We start from the raw sequence: 17785 nt of genomic DNA, 5'->3' as shown, positions 1-17785 counted from the left end.
GATAAAATCACAGATTAGAAACCCAAGTGTGGGTATTTTATTCAGAGACAAGTGTCACTAAAATGTTTTTATTTTTTATTTTCAGAACAACAATGTCTTTACCTTCCTCACATTTTTTTGCTTTGTTTTATTTCAAGGGGAAGTTTTTCAGTCAGTGTCTTTAAGAGTCTTGTGCTGTTAGTTCATCTGTTCGTGGCCAGAGTGCTGTCTGTGAGGCAGAAGAGGGCGAAACTACTGAACAGCATGATTTAGAGACTTTCAGTGTGTGCGGTCAGGGAAGCGCAGTCACTCTCTGTGATTCCAATTCCATGAGAACCACCATGTGCAGAAGACATTGAAGGAGACAATACCGAAGTATAATGATTATTTTTCTTTGGTGGTAGTATACAGTTATTATTTTTAACTTATTTTCCCAAGTTTTCTACATGTTTACAAGAAGTATACACTTATGCTTCTTTGGCTAATAATATCTAAACAGAAGAAAATGTAGCTGTCTTTCCGCCAAGTCTTGAGTTTGCCTGGCTCTGTCTAAATGGGCAGACAATCCAGGGAGCTCTGTAGACATTTTAGCCAATACAGGCCTTGTTGTCAGAATATCAAGTCCACTTAGCAGTTGCTGTGTTAAACCTCTTTGTTTACACTCTTTGATTATTTTTAGATGAAAATATCAGCTTCCATTAATTAATTAGAAGTATCAAATTAAGTCATTTGAAAGAATCAAGGGAACAGTTGGTCACTACGAGCACGTTTCGTTACTAATTGAAATATGAAACTTATATTAGACTTGCATATAATATGCTCAATTCCACAGGAAGGACAGTAGCTACATGTGGGAACTGATGGCTCAGATATCTAGTCACTTTCTCAGGTCAGTCCTCTCCGACTACCTTATTAGGCTCCTCTGGGCTGTGATCCCATGGCATCCTGAGCTTACCTTGCTGTGTTACACAATCATTCTCCCTCTGGAATGTGAGGTCCTGAGACCTGAAATGCCACTGAATTTGTGCACAAAGCCATCGTGGCTGGCTTATGGCACAATCCCTGGCACATCAAAGCGCTGTACTGATACCCACTGGATGTATGAGAATGAAGGGATTTTTTAAAAGATTTTATTTATTTATTTATTTATTTGAGATAGAGAAAGAGAGCATGAGCAGGAGGAGGAGCAGAGGGAGGGGGAGAAGCAGACTGTATGCTGAGGAGGGAGCTGGACCCCAGGGTCCTGGGATCATGACCTGCACAGATGTTCAACCAGCTGAGCCAGCCAGTCCCCCCCCACAAAATAAGTCTTTTTAAACATTTTTATCTGGTTCTTTTCATTTCTTCTTGTGTATTTGCACGTGGTTAATTCAATAAATATTTCATTAACCATTTAATAGACCTGAACCATTAACCTAGGAACAATGATTCATTCTTTACCCAGATTTTTTTTTCTTTTAAAATTTTATTTATTTGTTTAAGACAGACAGAGCACAAGGGATGGGAGGAGCAGAGCGAGAGGGAGAAGCAGGCTCCCTGCTCATCAGGGAGCCTGACTTGGGGTCAGTCCCAGGACCCTGAGATCATGACCTGAGCCAAAGGCACTTAACTGACTGAGCCAGGCACCCGTGGAGTAACTTTTTTTTAATTTTATTATTTTTTTAAATTTTAATTTCAGTGTAATTAATGCACAATATTATCTTGGTTTCAGGTGTGCAATGTAGTGGTTCTACAATCCTATATATTACAGATCTTCAAGATACAGCTTATTTTTTTTTTAATTTTAATTCTTGTATACTTGACATGCAGTGTTATATTCGGAGAATGGAGCGCTTTTTAATTGACAGATATAAGCATTTTAATTCAATATTTTGGGCACCCATTTAAAGAATTAGGGCAGACTCTAAATTAGTAACTGGGGGTCTATTAAAAAAATGAAAACGGTTTTTTTATGGACTTTCCCATATGAGTAGGTGACTGGTCAAGGATTGTAAGGATTCTTGCTCATTAAAGCACATTGTGTCCGGGAGGTAGAGGCTAAGAGTCCTGGACTGAGAGTCTCCAGGTGAGAATGGGCAGCCGTGCAAGTGGCTCTTACCCTCCTTCTGAGTTCACGTGCCCCCCGAGGACTGCTTCAGACCACTGACAGAGCCCGATGCTGCCCACAGACAGGGCAGTCTCAGGCCTCCACTGAGAAGTCTGATCCAAGCCATGGCAGTCATTCTCCTCCGCCCCTACCTCCTGCTCTGCACAGTGCTGGACCTACTACAGTCCTCACTTCTCCTCCGTTTCAGAGGCAGTTTTCACGTGTCTGGTGTGCTAAGCAGTATTCACTCGGGGGACACAGGCCTCTGAGCCTCTAAGGAGTGTGTCCAGTGATGACCACTGACAATCTGAAGGCCGTGTGACAAAGGCTTAACCCACTGAGCCACCCAGGTGCCCCGATACACGTGTTTCTACTGATGGGAAGAAGCTGGAAAGAGGTTCAAAGCAGTGCTCTGGTCTCTCTACAGGGGAGCCCTGCAGCCCGTGGTGTATGTATAATGTCCCTCAAAAGGCATTTCCTCTTTTCTCTCCTCATGGGTCAGAAGGACAGTTCCCACAACTCTTACAGGGCCAGGATAGTAGACGGAAGAAAAGGGCTGTCTTATACAGACTTACTTGATTAATGAAGTAAAATTGGATCGATTTACTTAGATGCTTAAATTTGTGTGGAAAGAATAAAACCAAATCTTTGTCTACTGCAGGTATACTCAAAACCTATGAATCTGTTGGGACGCCTGGGGGGCTCAGTCGGTTAAGCATCTGATTTCGACTCAGGTCTTGATCTCAGGGTCGTGGGATGGAGCCGTGCATCCGGCTTCATGCTAAGTGGGAGTCTGCTTGGGATTTTCTCTCTCCTTCTGCCCCTCCCGCAGCTCATGTGCGTGCGCGTGCTCCCTCTCTCTCAAATAAATAAATACATACGATCTTTAAAAACTAGCCGGCCTCTGAGCCTGCACCACCCATACTGTCTCAGCAAAGCCACTCATCGCCGCGATCTTCTGTGTTCCTTCCGCATCTGTGTGTGTCTGCTACCGCATTGTTCTGCCCTTGTTAATATGCAGCTTTGTAAGTGTCCACTTGTCACCTTAATTGAATGTTTTTGACACCTGTCTTTCCTCCTCCACTGTGCCACACATATTATTGGAAAGAAATATTAGATGTGATATTGGACCGTAAAAACCTGTTAATCTTCTGGAAAGGCAGAAGTAACTTAATATGAAACAAGGGAATAAGTAGGCGTTACATTAGAAGGAGCTGTGTACAGCATAATTGCCGAGGAAGGCCTATCAGGAGAGACCAGACTTTATAAACAGTAACCTTAGTAAGGTGGAATTTAATCTTGTCATAAAAGGAATGAGGAAGAAGAGGAGGGGGCATAAAACAGGGTTGAAGAGAGTGGGCGCAGGCTAAGCTGCAGGAGTACGGGATGGCACAGGACAGCCTCTTGCTGGATCTGAGTGGAGATGGGGTGGGGGGACCTTATAAATTCAGGACTTTAGGAGCTGAGACAAGAATCTGAACAGGGAAGGTTTGTGCGGGGGACTGGTGTTACGGGAAGGGGAATGCCAGGACTGTCCCTCGGTGTGGGCACGCAGCATCAACTGAGAGGATCAAGAAGGTAGATCCAAACATGTAGAATGAACCGAATCAGGGCTCGCTCATCAGTCATCATCCCGCACTGCTCTGGATTCTCTCGAGTCTGTAGTTTTAACTGACGTTCCATCTTCTCTTCTCAGAAGATCTTCGCCAGACATGTCTGTTTCTGCCTCTCACTCTCCAGCCTCTGCTCTTTCACTTACACTCAGTTTCAGAGACCAGAGCACTGCTTTGAACCTCTTTCCAGCTTCTTCCCATCAGTAGAAACACGTGTATCGGGGCACCTGGGTGGCTCAGTGGGTTAAGCCTCTGCCTTCAGCTCAGGTCATGATCTCAGGGTCCTGGGATCGAGTCCCGCATCGAGCTCTCTGCTCAGTGGGGAGCCTGCTTCCCCCTTTCTCAGGCTGCCTGCCTCTCTGCCAACTTGTGAGCTCTCTCTTTCTGTCAAATACATAAAATCTTAAAAAAAAAGAAAAGAAACACTTGTATCTTTCCATCACATAGGGAGAGCTTCCTTAGGCTCTGGGTTTGGTTCCCACTGTGTTGCTCAAAAACTATGTGAATTTTCAAAAGGTTCATCAACTACATTGAGTTTCAGGATTCTAAATTATAAATCAAGGGGTGGGGGGGACTTTACCTTGCCTTTAATTAGAAACAGATAAAGCAATGCATTAAAATACATTATGTAAAGTGTTTAAGTCCTCTGAAGATTAGTGTAACCACAGTCATCCCTGAAATAATACTGTTTTTTCACTCAGCCTCCTGGGCACCAGGTGGCAGACCAGTGGTTAAAGGTGGTGAAGGAAAAGGGGCTTCAGGATCATGACTGAGAAGAGGTTGGAAGGTGTTGCTAATAAGTAGCATATGAAATGCCGGCGGAATGAGAGACCCGGAGCAATTTTATGCATTCATTTTTGATCTAATTGAGTTAGAAATTTCTGTCTGATGGAGGACTTCTGTGTGGAGTTGAATATTCAAGTAGCTGTAGAAAGATCTGGGCTAAAGATACGGGTTTCAGAATTACCGGTGTGTAGGTAAGCGTCAAAGCCGTAAATGAGATTGTTGAAATGTATCCAGTTAGCATTAAAAAAAATCGGGATTTCCAAGGAAGATCAACAACATGAGAAGAAGATACAAACTGTGTCTGTTTGGTCCACAAAACTTTAACAAGTTTGAGAAAAAAGAACAAACAAAGAGTAGTTTCTCAGGCCCCATGAAAGAACACACATCATGGCATATGTTTCAGATAAGAGTGGGAAGTGTGAACTGAAATGTCCTTGACTTGTGGGGGTAGACTTTTCTGCTCACAGATCACGTGCTCAGGCAATCTCTCCAATACCTCAGCTCCTTGCCGTGGTTCTCCTGTGGGGTCCATGTTCTGTTTCCTATATCATGGGAAATAATGGTTGCATGGGTGCCCGTAATGACTAAAGGACGTTAGTTTTAATGTGTGCAGTCCAAATATAGGAACTTCACAATCCATTTTATGGATTTCTGTTTGAAAATGACCTTTAAACTCAAGATTCCTTTTCTTAAAAAGGAATGTGCTTTTTTTTTTTTTCCCCTTTCTCTTTTTTACTGACAATATTGCCATTTCTTAGAGGTTTTATAGTTTGGTACTTAGTACTCTTGAAAATGGTTTTTGCCACTTCCTAGACATCATAACCTCAGGCAGGTTTCTAAACTCCTGTGAGCCTCCATTTCCTGATCTGCAAACAGGGACCATAGTAGGAACCTGAAGGGCCCGCTGTGAGTCTTGAAGGAGATGTTGCCTGCAGGGTGCCTGGTGTAGAGCCTACACGTGCATCAACCCAACCATGGCCGTGACAGCTTTGCTGCCTGCCCAGGGCCCCTCAGCCAGGAAGTGGGCTCACATCCAAACCTTCTGAGCCCAGATTCCATATGTTGTTGTCCCCCTTTCACCAAGGACTACTTACACATGCTTAAGACTTACTCTGTTTAGTATCTCTGATTCTAACAGCCCCCAAATTTCCTTGGTTTCCCCTATGACTTATCACATAATATGTAGGATATCCTCTTTTGGACTGATTGCATGATTCTGAAAAGAAAACATTGTCAGTTATATTCTAAGTATGGGAGAATGTCAGAAAAGCTTTTGAAAATTCACTAGAAGGTACAATCTATAGAGCTTGCACTGGTTTTTTATTAAATGATTTTTGGGCATGTACTTTTGGGGTGGACCTTGACAAGAGTAGAAACCTTTGTCTACATACCTATGATAGTAAGACCGCATATATGTGTAGTACTTCACAGTGTTTCAGAAATGAGGCCTAGGGGCACCTGGGTGGCTCAGTCAGTTGTGTCTAACTCTTGATTTCAACTCAGGTAATAATCTCAGGATCATGGGTTCAAACCCCACGTAGGGCTCTGTAGGGCTGGGCGTGGGGTCTGTTTGGGATTCTCTCCGTCCCTCTCCCTCTGCCCCTTCCCCCATTCATGCTCACTCTATTTAAAAAAAAAATCTGTATATATATATATATAGATAGATAGATAGATAGATTAGATAGATATAGGTATTCATAGGCACTGAGAAGTTAATTGATATGCAGTTGATATCTCACAACTATATTGACAGTTAAAACTGCGATTAGCATCTTTTTCTTAAAGATCCACAATCAAATATAGGACTCTTATATTTAAATATTATCTGAAATAATGATACCAGGACTTAGAAAATAAATTATCCTTAATTTTCTTTGGAGTCCAAATTAGAACTGGGGGAATTAACCTCTGCCTAGGAAACTAATAGCTTAAAGGTAAAATAAAATGTCAGTATTTGAATTATAATCATGCAAAGAAAGTTTAGTATAAATACACAGTTTTTGACTTGGAAGCAAAAGCCGGATTTGAAGGGGAAAGGCATTATAAAGACCTGTCATAGTGCTGATAAATGATAGCCCCACAATAAGTGTCAAAGTGCGAGAACATACATTAAAAATTTCATTGGTTTTACTTTAAGAAGAAAGGCTAGGTGAAATTGAAATAGAAATTGTGGAAATTGGGGGTGCCTGAGTGGCTCAGTGGGTTAAACCACTGCCTTTGGCTCGGGTCATGATCTCAGGGTCCTGGGATCGAGTCCCGCATCAGGCTCTCTGCTCGGCGGGGAGCCTGCTTCCTCCTCTCTCTCTGCCTGCCTCTCTGCCTGCTTGTGATCTCTCTCTGTCAAATAAATAAATAAAATCTTTAAAAAAAAAAAAAGAAATTGTGAAAATTACATTCTTGACAAAGGAAAATACTATGAGGGACATTTTTAAATTTCCATGGGAATTGCAGGGATGAGTCTTGTCCTGGCTTCATGCCATTTCACAGATCGTTAGCGTCGGGAGCGGAGGCTGCGCCGTGTCACCTGCCTCGCTGCATGTGGCATTGACCTCACCGTCATGCCCAGGAAACCATGTCAGTGGTCGTGGGGAGATTTTGGCCTGGCCTTTGAAGACTTTCAAACTAATCCTCACACTTTTACTTGCAACCTAGCTGTCACAGTAAACGAACCCTATTTACATAAATATGCTCATCTTCTTCAATTCAGTTATTAAGCAATCCCTCTCATGGAATGTCTAGTAGTATAAAATGTTCACATTAATTAAAGACAGGAATGTTCATGAAATGGACATTTTAAGGCAATAAGGAACACAATCCGTGAACATGTAGATAGTATAATTTACTGTTTCCCATATAATTGCTTGCTCTTTTCATTTTATCCCTCAAGAATACTTTGCCATTTTTCCTTTTTTTCAGGATCAGCCTCTTTTCGACTTCCACGCAAGTTTTTATTCAGAGTCTCATTTACTTTCTTTACCCCCTCCTCACACCTGTACCAAATCAAAACCTCCTCTATGTTCATCCTTCCCCTTGGATATAATGATTAGGTACCTGTACACTGTCATAGCTGGCATGGCAAAAACTGTCCCCTTCCCTTTTCCTAGCATCCTCAGGCTTACCCAACCCATAGTCCGCAAAGCCTAGTCTCATTTAGTACGCGCCATATGGTGATGCTTCCGCGCTGTTGTGAAAATGTCATTGTAAATATATGCCTTCGAAAAGGATGCTTATTTAATCCGTGAACTCTTTTAAAAGAGAAATCTTAAAACAATGACACAGGATGACAGTATCTCTCAACAGTGATTTGTTTCAAGTAAACCACCAAGAAGCTCAGGTTCAAGTGTACTTGTCTAGAATTGAATCAGTGCCCTATCTGTCATGACCGCGAGACCATCCAATTCCCCTCCCTGTGATGTTTGGATCTGACCACACACTCGTTCAGTTTCTTGACTTTTCAGTTGGTTATCATAGGACAACAGCCTCAACCTGTATTTACTATATAATGATGCTGTGTTGTTTTTTTTTTTTACTCTAAAATCTTAAGTACAGAGACAGAAAAAATATAGAACATTTTTAAGATTAAAACTCTACAAAATGCAGTTTAATTTTGATATTTGTACTCCACAATATTGTGGAGAATATCACCAACCATTTGAAAATATTTCTCATGAAACTAGATCATCTTAATGGTATGAGGTATGAATAGAAGCTTTGTGGCCCTTAACACTAGAAAAGGAAATACATAATTAATTTTAGTGCATTTTATGATATTAAAAATAGAATGCTATGTCTCTCACCTTTAAACAATCCTTTTGCTTGCAACAGTATTATATAACATTTTATTAAAATTTCTATTTTAAAAGTAATTCTTTTAAATTGAATTGAATTTCTCTGGGGACTAGGAATCTCTGGATTTTGTGCGTATTATGTGATGTGAATCATGTCAAAAAGCATTTGCGTTTGTTAACACCATGATTTATAATATTTACTGAAAGTCTCTCCAGTGCATCATACTGTCCTAGGCACTATCAAGGATTCAAAGAAAAGCCAGATAGATGCTCTGCCTACATGAAGTATTAAATGTGCGAGGAGGAATACACATGCATAGATGACCATTCTAGTAGACGGTGGTGGATCCTGCTGCTTGCTGGCTCCTAAGGACAGAAAAGTTCCTGGCCAGGGGACATGTGGCTTCCGTCTTAAACCTAGGCAGATACTTTGATAACTTGTATTTGACAGTCATTATAGCATACTGTTATTCTATAAGGTAGGTTTAAAAAAATGCAGTTTGAACATGACGATTCTTAAAACCTAATCCATATGATGGGGCACCTGGGTGGCTCAGTTGGTTAAGCATCTGCCTTCCACTCAGGTCATGCTTGGGGTCCTGGGATTGAGTCCTGAGTTGGGCTCCCTGCTCAGCAGGAAGTCTGCTTCTCCCTCTCTCTCTGCCTGTTCCCCAACTCTCGCTCTCTCAAATAAGTAATATCTAAAAAAAGAGAAAAAAAAAAAGCTAACCCATATGAGAATAATCATGAAGGAAGATGGTTCATCACCAGTGAAATACTAGTTGCAATTCAAAGGGCGGTCTGAGATTCTGAATGCTTACCCTGGTATTTTTGCTACTGAGGTGTCACGTAAGTTTGAACTCATTTCACTGAGTCACCTGGTAAATGATACAGGTTGCTTGTTTCTGGAAGAATTCTAATAGTCAGTCATTATGCCGGAGTTGGAGCGTGAAGCTCTTCCCCCAAAGCGCTGCTGAGCCTTGCATCGGAACAGGAATGGAAGCACTGGTGGTGATTGACAAGACACCAAAGACAGCAGAGAGACCATGCTGTCAGGGGACATCCCTGAGGGCTCAGGGCCAGGGGCTGTCCACACCCACCCCCCACCACAGACTGTGTCTGCAGCTACCCAGAATCATACTATTTTATTCCATAAATAGCACAGAGTCGTTTTAAAACATATATGGTATAAGTTCAGAGTACTGATATTATCCTAGTTTTTCAGGAATCTGCACCCTAGAGAATGGGTTTTTCCTTTATATTTTCTTGGTGCATATCATTTGTTCCCCTTTCTAAATAGCATCTGCTCATTTAGCCCGTCTTCCCACTAAACATCACTCCTCCTTCGTTACCCGAGTGCTTCAGAATCTCTTCGCTGCTCTCTGACTTTCACGCTTTCTCCTGCATTGGATCTCTTAAGTTCACGTGCTTCTTTCTCTGTACTTCTGCCCCGCGCGAGGCATCACTTTCTCTCTTCACCCGTCTTTCTGTCTTTCAGTGGGTTATTAAAACTCACTCCCTTCCCTTTCTCTGACTTTTCTTGACTTTTCCATTGTTCCTTTCCCTTTTCGATCACCTTTTACCTTGTTTATTAGTGAAGTGGCCCACATGTCCTTTCCGTTCCCTGTTCTCAGTTTGCAAATCGGCATAGTGCACCTAGTAGTTAATCAGCGAGTGTTTACTAATTACTCAGTATTGCACTAAAATGTGAGAATTTTCTCTGAAAACAGTAAACCATGAGAATCCAAGAAATCCCCGTAAATAAAGCAGGAAGTCCCTCTTAGCCCCCTCTTACTTGGAAAGGGCCTACTTACTCCATGACATGAACTCCGTTGGGAGGAGGGAGAGTTTGGGCTCTGGCAGTCCTAATGCAGGCTTCCTTCTGCTCTTGCTCCTGAATCCAGTGCGTGTGCGTTCATTAAGTCCACCGACTGCGCTTTGGAAGAAAAAAGTTAGGGGATAAAACATTTACTAAGGGGACGAGTCCCTGAACAAGTACAGAATATGTTTTCAAAATTCAGTTGAAGCAGTTTCATGGATGAGGGACACTCATGGCCATGTTTGAGCAGTAGATGCGACAGGCACCCAGGCCTTTGACCCCACAAGGATCTCAGCACCAGGGTCCTGCGCCTCCTGTGGGGTGGGTAGCCTCAGTCTTTTCTGGGCTTTACAGCATTTGTGATAGTAAATTCAAAGAGTCTTATCTTAGGAAAGTTGAGGACCTCCCCAACATTCAGTATAATGTTTTACTTCAAAATCATACTATACCGTTTTTAATTTGCAATGTGAATGCCATCGTATTATTATTTGTATTTAAACTATAGCCTTGCTCATCACAGGCTGGTAAACTGAAAGATACTTATGAATCAGGTAGTTCCTGTCACCAAAAAAGGGAAAAGGCTCTCTTAAATTCACAGCGTGCCCTTCTGATACAGCCAGGGCTTTGAATCTAGTCTCTTTAATCTGAGGCCAAACTTCGATGGTTCTGTAGTAACCTTGCTAATACAAAGAGAGCAGAGGATCATAGAGTTTGAAGAAAGCATTCAAGATGATGTTTTCTACATAACCTTCCCTTTCTAGACTGCATCTTAATTTTCACTTAAATGCGAAAAAGAAAACGAGTGTCCTTTTCCTAGGTCCCCATGTTAGGTCCCCCAATAATGGGTCCGTGATTACAGGAGTGAGACTGATACAAAGCGAAGGTCAAGCAAAGCTTTATTTCGCGCCAAGCATCAAGAATCAAACCGAACGTTCGGGGCCGCGCCTCTTACAGAGAGGGCGACCCCTCTCTGCTTCACAGACTAGCTTTTAAGGGCAAAGGCCATGCGGTTGGGCCTGGCCATGCACAGGTGGCCAGTGAAATTATAACACACAGAGAAAGCTGCACAGTCATGTTAGGTCACACATAAGTGACCAATTGAATTACAATTTACCCTAGTAGATATTTGAACCAGCCTATCACCTTGGTCAGAATTGGTGCCCAAGAGGGGGCCCAGAGGGCGGGGCACATACGGAGACAGTATGCGTCCCCCCACTGATCAGATGTCTCCATCTGGCCTGACCCACCCTTGTATTTGGGCTTTGTTACCTGGGACTGGTTTCTAGGACTTGTTTTTAAGTAAGTCCCCTCGGGGAAGGGGGGCAGGGACAGTTTAAAGTTTTAAACAACAAAGTTATTGTTTAACCGGATGGAAGCGCTCTGACTAAATAGGTCTTTAACTCATACTACTTACATGTCATGCGACAGGGGCCATCACTTGCTAGATTCTATTACCAGGTACTATGAGTATTAAAAATGTTTGGCATTTTGTGGAAATATAAAAAAAAAAAAAAATCAAGCGTCTGCCTTTGACTCAGGTCATGGTCCCAGGGTCCTGGGATGGAGCCCCGCATTGGGCTCTCTGCTCAGCGGGAGTCTGCTTCTCCTCTGCTCCCTGCTTGTGCTCGCCGTCGCTATCTCTGTCTTTTTTTACTCTCTCAAATAAATAAATGAATTCTTTTTAAAAAAATCATTAGAATTATTGCAGTAAGTGATTAATGAAGAATATAGAGCATCAACATTTATATTAATAACTACATTTTAGTTTTTCAGAAATAATCTGGGATTTATTTCTGACCAGGAGTCTGATACAGATGTTTCCCTAACATTCAGAAAAGGAAAGTAAAGAGAAGACATTCTCTGACTTAAGAAGTTGGGTGTTTCAGGGACACCTGGGTGGCTCAGTGGGTTAAGCAGCTGCCTTCGGCTCAGGTCATGATCCCAAGGGTCCTGGGATCGAGTCCCACATCGGGCTCCTTGCTCGGGAGGGAGCCTGCTTCTCCCTCTGCCTCTGCCTGCCTCTCTGTCTGCCTGTGCTCACTCACTCTCTCTCCCTCTGTCTCTGACAAATAAATAAAAATCTTTTAAAAAAAAAAAAAAAGAAGTTGGGTGTTTCATTACATTCAAACCCACAAAAATGAGAAAAAAATTATATTTTCCTTGTATTCTGTAAGTCCTTAGCAACACGTTTATACTTGTTGCTTTGTTTTGACAAATCTTTTTAATTATCACGGTAATGTGCCTGTAGCAGGCAATTTGAAAACTACAGTTATAACAAACAAAACAATTAAAATCACAGTAATCCTATTACCAATTGATAAAAATGTACATACTGCTTTTTCTTATTTTAAAAATATTTATAATATTTATTGTGTTATTTAGGATTAACTTTTATTTTAGGCATTATCCTAATAAATATTATTCAAAAATACTATTTTAATGATCACATAATAATTTAGTTTATGGGGTACCTGGGTGGCTTAGTAGGTTAAGCCTCTGCCTTTGGCTCAGGTCATGATCCCAGGATGCTGGGATTGAGCCCTGAATAAGGCTCTCTGCTCACCAGGGAGCCTGCTTCCCTTCCTCTCTCTCTGCCTGCCTCTCTGCCTACTTGTGATCTCTGCCTGTCAAATAAATGATATCTTTTAAAAAAATTTAATTTATGCTTAATAATTATAAGTAACACTTTGACCATATTTCTACTTATTTCCTTTGGGTATGTTTTTAGAAGAAAAATTACTGATGAAGGAGCATGCATATTTATTATTATTATTATTATTATTTGTATTGAAATAGAGTTGATGCACAATGTCACATTAGTTTCAGGCAAACATCATAGTAATTTGGCACGTTCTGCTGTGCTCACGACCAGTGTAGCTGCCATCTGTCACCAAGCAGCACTGTTACAGTACCGTCGACTGCGCTCCCTGTGCTGTGTCTTTCATCCCCACGACTTACTCCTTCCACAACTGGAAGCCTGTGCCTGCTACCCCCTCTCACCCATTTTGCTCATCCTCCAACCTCCCTTCCCTCTAGTAACCGTCAGTTCGTTCTCTGTATTTATGGGTCTGTTTCTGCTTTTTGCTTGTTTCATTTGCTTTGCTTCTTTGGATTCCATATACAAGTGAAACCATATGGCATTTGTCTTTCTCTATCTGACTTATTTCACGTAACAGAATACCTCCTAGGTCCATCCATGTTGCTGCAAATGGCAAGATCTCATTCTTTTTATGACTGAATAATAATCCATCATATATATATATACACACACACACACACACACACACACATCTTCTTTATCGATTCATCAGGTGGTGGACACATAGGCTGCTAAAGTATCCTAGCTAATGTAAATAATCCTGCAATAAACATAAGAATGCGTGTATCTTTTCAAATTAGTGTTTTTGTTTCCTTTGGGTAAATACCTAGTAGAATTTACTAGATTGCATGGTATTTCTGTTTCTAATTTTTTGAGAAACCTCCATACTGTTGGAGCATATTGTAAAGGTTCTCAATATATACCGTGAAATTGCTTTCTGTGTAGACATCCACGGCTCTCAGTAGTGTGTGCTGATGTCCTTTCCATCACAATGTATATTAACATTTTCTCAATTAGATAGATGACTAGTGATAGCTAAGTATTTTCATTTTGTTTTGCTTTCTTTGTAATATATTTCTTAAAATTACATTTCATTTGCTTAATTTTTAGTTTTCACTTAACATGTAAAAATAAATTAGATTACATCGATGTTTTGAAGCTTCAAACAGAGCATGTTTTATGACATTATTCTTATCCTAATTATTATTTTTATGTCAAATCACTGTGTTTAGATTCATGAAGCATTGCCTTACAAGTTTTTAATAAACACTTGTGGAGTTTACAAGAGTATTTATCCAATACCTGTCATGAAAACATTGACCAAAGTAAAAGTAGAATAAAATAGAACTTTGACTTATCATTTAAGTCTAGAACTTTATTAGCATTTAATGAGTACGTGATATAAGCATAATTATTCCCTGTGTTTAATACAGTTCTGAAATTAGTGACTGTATTAACTTTCTACCTGAGAGTTATAGAATTTAGATCTAGCAATTTAACCTAAATTATTCTGTGATATTAGCCTTTTTTCTCTCAACTCACCTTAGCTATTATTCTCCCTTCTGATGTTACTTTCCAGCTCAGTCTGGTCACTGATGTTCATTATAGCAGTCACTTGAGCAGAAAATTGAGAAGAATTTTCCTGCTTAATGACTTAGCTAAGACTAGTATAGAGAGCATTTAAATGGCAACAGACTTGGCAGGTAAGACATCTCTGATTTTTTTTTTTCTTTTTTAAATCTCCAAAGAATCCTTGAGTACAGCAAGATCGATCATATCTCATGAACACAGGAGCAGCCGTAGAATACCATTCTGTGTCGCTCCCACTTGGCTCGTGTGATTCCTGAGGGCCCCGTGCTGATGTCACTCACCTGTTTGAATTCCAGCCCATGTCAAGTTAGTCACCTGTCCATCCTTCGGTACCTTGTGGCAGGAAAAAGTTCTCCAGCCCATGTTGTGTTACTCAGCCACCAAGCAGTGCTGCCTGTAGTTTCTTTATTTCAAGACAGAGAACAGCTCTTTCTGACCTTTGTGCTTTCACAGGAGCCCACATGTGCAGGAGGAGGGTAGCAGCGGGCAGGCTGAGAGCAGCTGGGTTAAACTCAGTCACCTGTCGCTCTCGATGGAAACCCGTTATTCATTAAACAACCTTGTATGCTCTACCTCCGTTAAACATTCAAGTGAGTGACTTGGGTCCATGTAGTTGGGGCACTTCTAACATCCTTGGAAGGTTAAAGGATGACCTTGGTTCTTAAGTGGAACCTAAATCTTGACTCATGTGAAGCCTCAAAGGTGTTTAGCTAGTATATTCTGTCAGCTTCTCAGTTTTTATGCAAAATTTTCAAAATTGTATGGCCCCAGCAGCCCTTTGTGCCTTTTTACCCCCAACTCCAGTATTCCAGTAAAAAATAAAAAACCAAAAAATCCAGAAAACTCAAGATGTGACTAAATTAATCAAGACTGTATGTTGTAGGTGTTGAGGTGGGCTTCCTGTTGGACATACTAAGTTTACATGACTTTGTTGAATAAGCCACTTCTGGCTTAGTGTCTCATGTCTAGTTCTGATGTAGAGCCTCACATTCCATAACTATTCAGGTAGTTTGTTTGAACGAAAGTATGACATCTTCTCTTTCTTCCTCTGATTTTTGTTTTGGATATATGTCACGTTTCAGTGCAATATGTTTGCCATGGTCACCGTATTGTCTGCTTCTTGCTTTCTGAAAATATGGTGGTCAGCATTCAGGGCAGTTATACCCATGTCGAGGAGGAACATGAAAAAGCCAAGATCCTACGGGATCCTTGACAAACTCCACCCTTTAGAAAAGTTGGCCTCTTTCAACAGCCAGCACGTCTAAGCAGTTACTTCCCTGGTTAGAAAGCTCTTGTCTCTTCTGTTTTGATTCTGAGGATTTGTTCAGGGATTTTTAAGATATGCTGCCATATGCTTTACTGAGGGGCTAATGTCCTAGGTGCTCCTCCTTTCCTGGTTTCCTCTGGTGTAGCAGCGGGAGTCATCCTTGTCCTGGTACCGTCATGGTAGTGCTCACAGTAATGGCGGCCACAGGACGGAAACACAGTGCATTAGATGCAGCTGTTCCTGCCACCCTTTAACTGAGTCAGCGAAATGCTGTATCGGACGTGGAAGTAATTGTGTGAAGAGCTCTGCACATACACATTTCCAAAGGACTTTATTGAGAACCGGGTTTTAAAACTACCTCACCTACTTCAAGAGCAGGAAAAGAGAATGAGGAGAAGTGATTCCTGAGGTTTGTTTTGGAGGCAGTGACTTCCATGCCATGAGATCCCGTGTCCCCCACTTCCTCCTCGGAGCTCCATCACGTTTACTGGTATCTAATGGTTGAGTCTAACTTTTTATCCTTTTAGAAAATCAAAATCTTGTTCGCGTAATTGAAAAGGCTCTTTCCAGGAAGTATGTTAAGAGCACATTGGGATAAGATAAAGGTAAGGTAAAGACACTGTGTTGATGCCGACTCTTAGAAACTGATAGCCCTAGCCCTGAATCATCATAGGTTCCAGGCAGTAGTTTCCCTAGGCCGGGAGAAGAACGCTGGCCCTTGACCCCCGCCTTTTGAACCCGGCGCAAGGTGTCCTGTGTGAGAAGCAGGTCGCTGCTCCGAGAGGCCCTGGTAACAGGCCCTCAGTAGATGTGCCGAGTGAGGCTTAAGCCCTGGTGGCCCCCAGGGGAAACAAACTCCCAGCTGAAGACCGACCCTCCAGCCCTCAGAGAATTTCTGCCACAGCAGGGCTGAGGGGAAGGAGAGAGGACAGACAGGAAGAACCCTGACTGAAGTGGGCCCTCACCGTGAGCCCAACTCACTCCTGGCAGCCCCGGAGTAACTCACCGCGGCTCCCAGCTCCAGTTCAAAGAATAAGAAGGCAACAGCATCCATTGAAACATGATAGGAAAACAGAAAAGACAACATTATTTCGGAACAAATGGCAGGAGTGGATGGAACTGCCTAGATTCAGAGGTGAAGAACATAAAAAAACAAAAGCAATGAAGAATATCATGGAATTTCTCTTAAAAATGATGAAAAGGAATACAGCATGAGAAGACTAGTGAGAACTGTGCATTTAAATGTATATCCTAGAAATTGTGGGGGATAGGGAGCAGGTTTTTGAACTTGTAAGACAATTAAAGAGACTATGAATTCTATGAAATGAATCACAGGAATAAAGAAAGAAGAAACCATGAGAGATTACAGGGAGCTGGAAAAATCATTTGATGAGAAAAGTGAAAATATTTCAAAATCAAAACAACCTGCATTAGCAATTTCAAGGAGTGGAATTAACATTTTTTGAAAAACCAAGTAAAATATCAGGAGGATAGAATGCAGAAAATAGCATCCAGTGTAGAGCTACAGAACCCAGATAAGGAGAGAGTGGCTCTTCTAGCTATTGAATATAATTTTGGTCAAGTATATAAATAATTACCCCTTCTGAAGAAAGGAAAAATTGGAGCAAAAAAATATGCAAAAATGAATACAAGAAGACTTATCTGGAATAACATTCACATGACTCTCTGTACAGAAAGAGCTTTTTATATTCTAAGAAAATATATTTCAATAAACAAAGTTTTACCAAATTCTTAAACTTGGTAGGAAACATGTTACTAAAATCTGGAGATAAATATAATTATTTAAGTAATGATTAGTCATGAAGCTCTAATGATTTTTGTTGAGAAATGGAAGCAGGTGTAATCCTTGAAAGAAAAGAGAAAAATAATGTTACACTGAATATAATTCACTGTCTAAAAAAAAACAAGAACAAACCCCCCCAACCAAAAGAAAAGCAACACGTTACCAAAAAGGACACTAGGGAGGAAGTAAGAGAGTGGAGTAAGCTGTGCTCACAGATGCTGCGAAGGGCTGAGATCCATGCACTGAGAGAGAGCCCTGTGATTTAGCGCGAAAAGATGACCACTGTTTCATTTCCCCTCCGCATTACTAGTGGGGAGAAGACGAAAGCATAAAATAAGCCATATCACAAGTGATAGAACATAGAGGACATATTAAGGAAATTGAAGAAATAAAAAATATAAAATAAGATGAAAAATTGAACATTTCTGTTCTAACAATAAAATTTATTATTTCC

The 17785-nt window shown here is 41.2% G+C and overlaps 1 protein-coding gene across 10 annotated transcripts in view; it reads left to right on the top strand.

Annotated features, from left to right (window-relative positions):
- The window catches only part of GRIA4 (glutamate ionotropic receptor AMPA type subunit 4), a 407250-nt gene that overhangs the window by 18531 nt on the left and 370934 nt on the right, over positions 1-17785 (top strand). The window lies entirely within an intron of this gene.

This window comes from Neovison vison, chromosome 7, assembly GCF_020171115.1.
Source record: "Neovison vison isolate M4711 chromosome 7, ASM_NN_V1, whole genome shotgun sequence".
In the NCBI taxonomy this organism is placed as follows: domain Eukaryota; kingdom Metazoa; phylum Chordata; class Mammalia; order Carnivora; family Mustelidae; genus Neogale; species Neogale vison.
The sequence above is the reverse complement of the archived record's forward strand: the minus strand, read 5'-3'. Positions and strand labels throughout refer to the sequence as shown.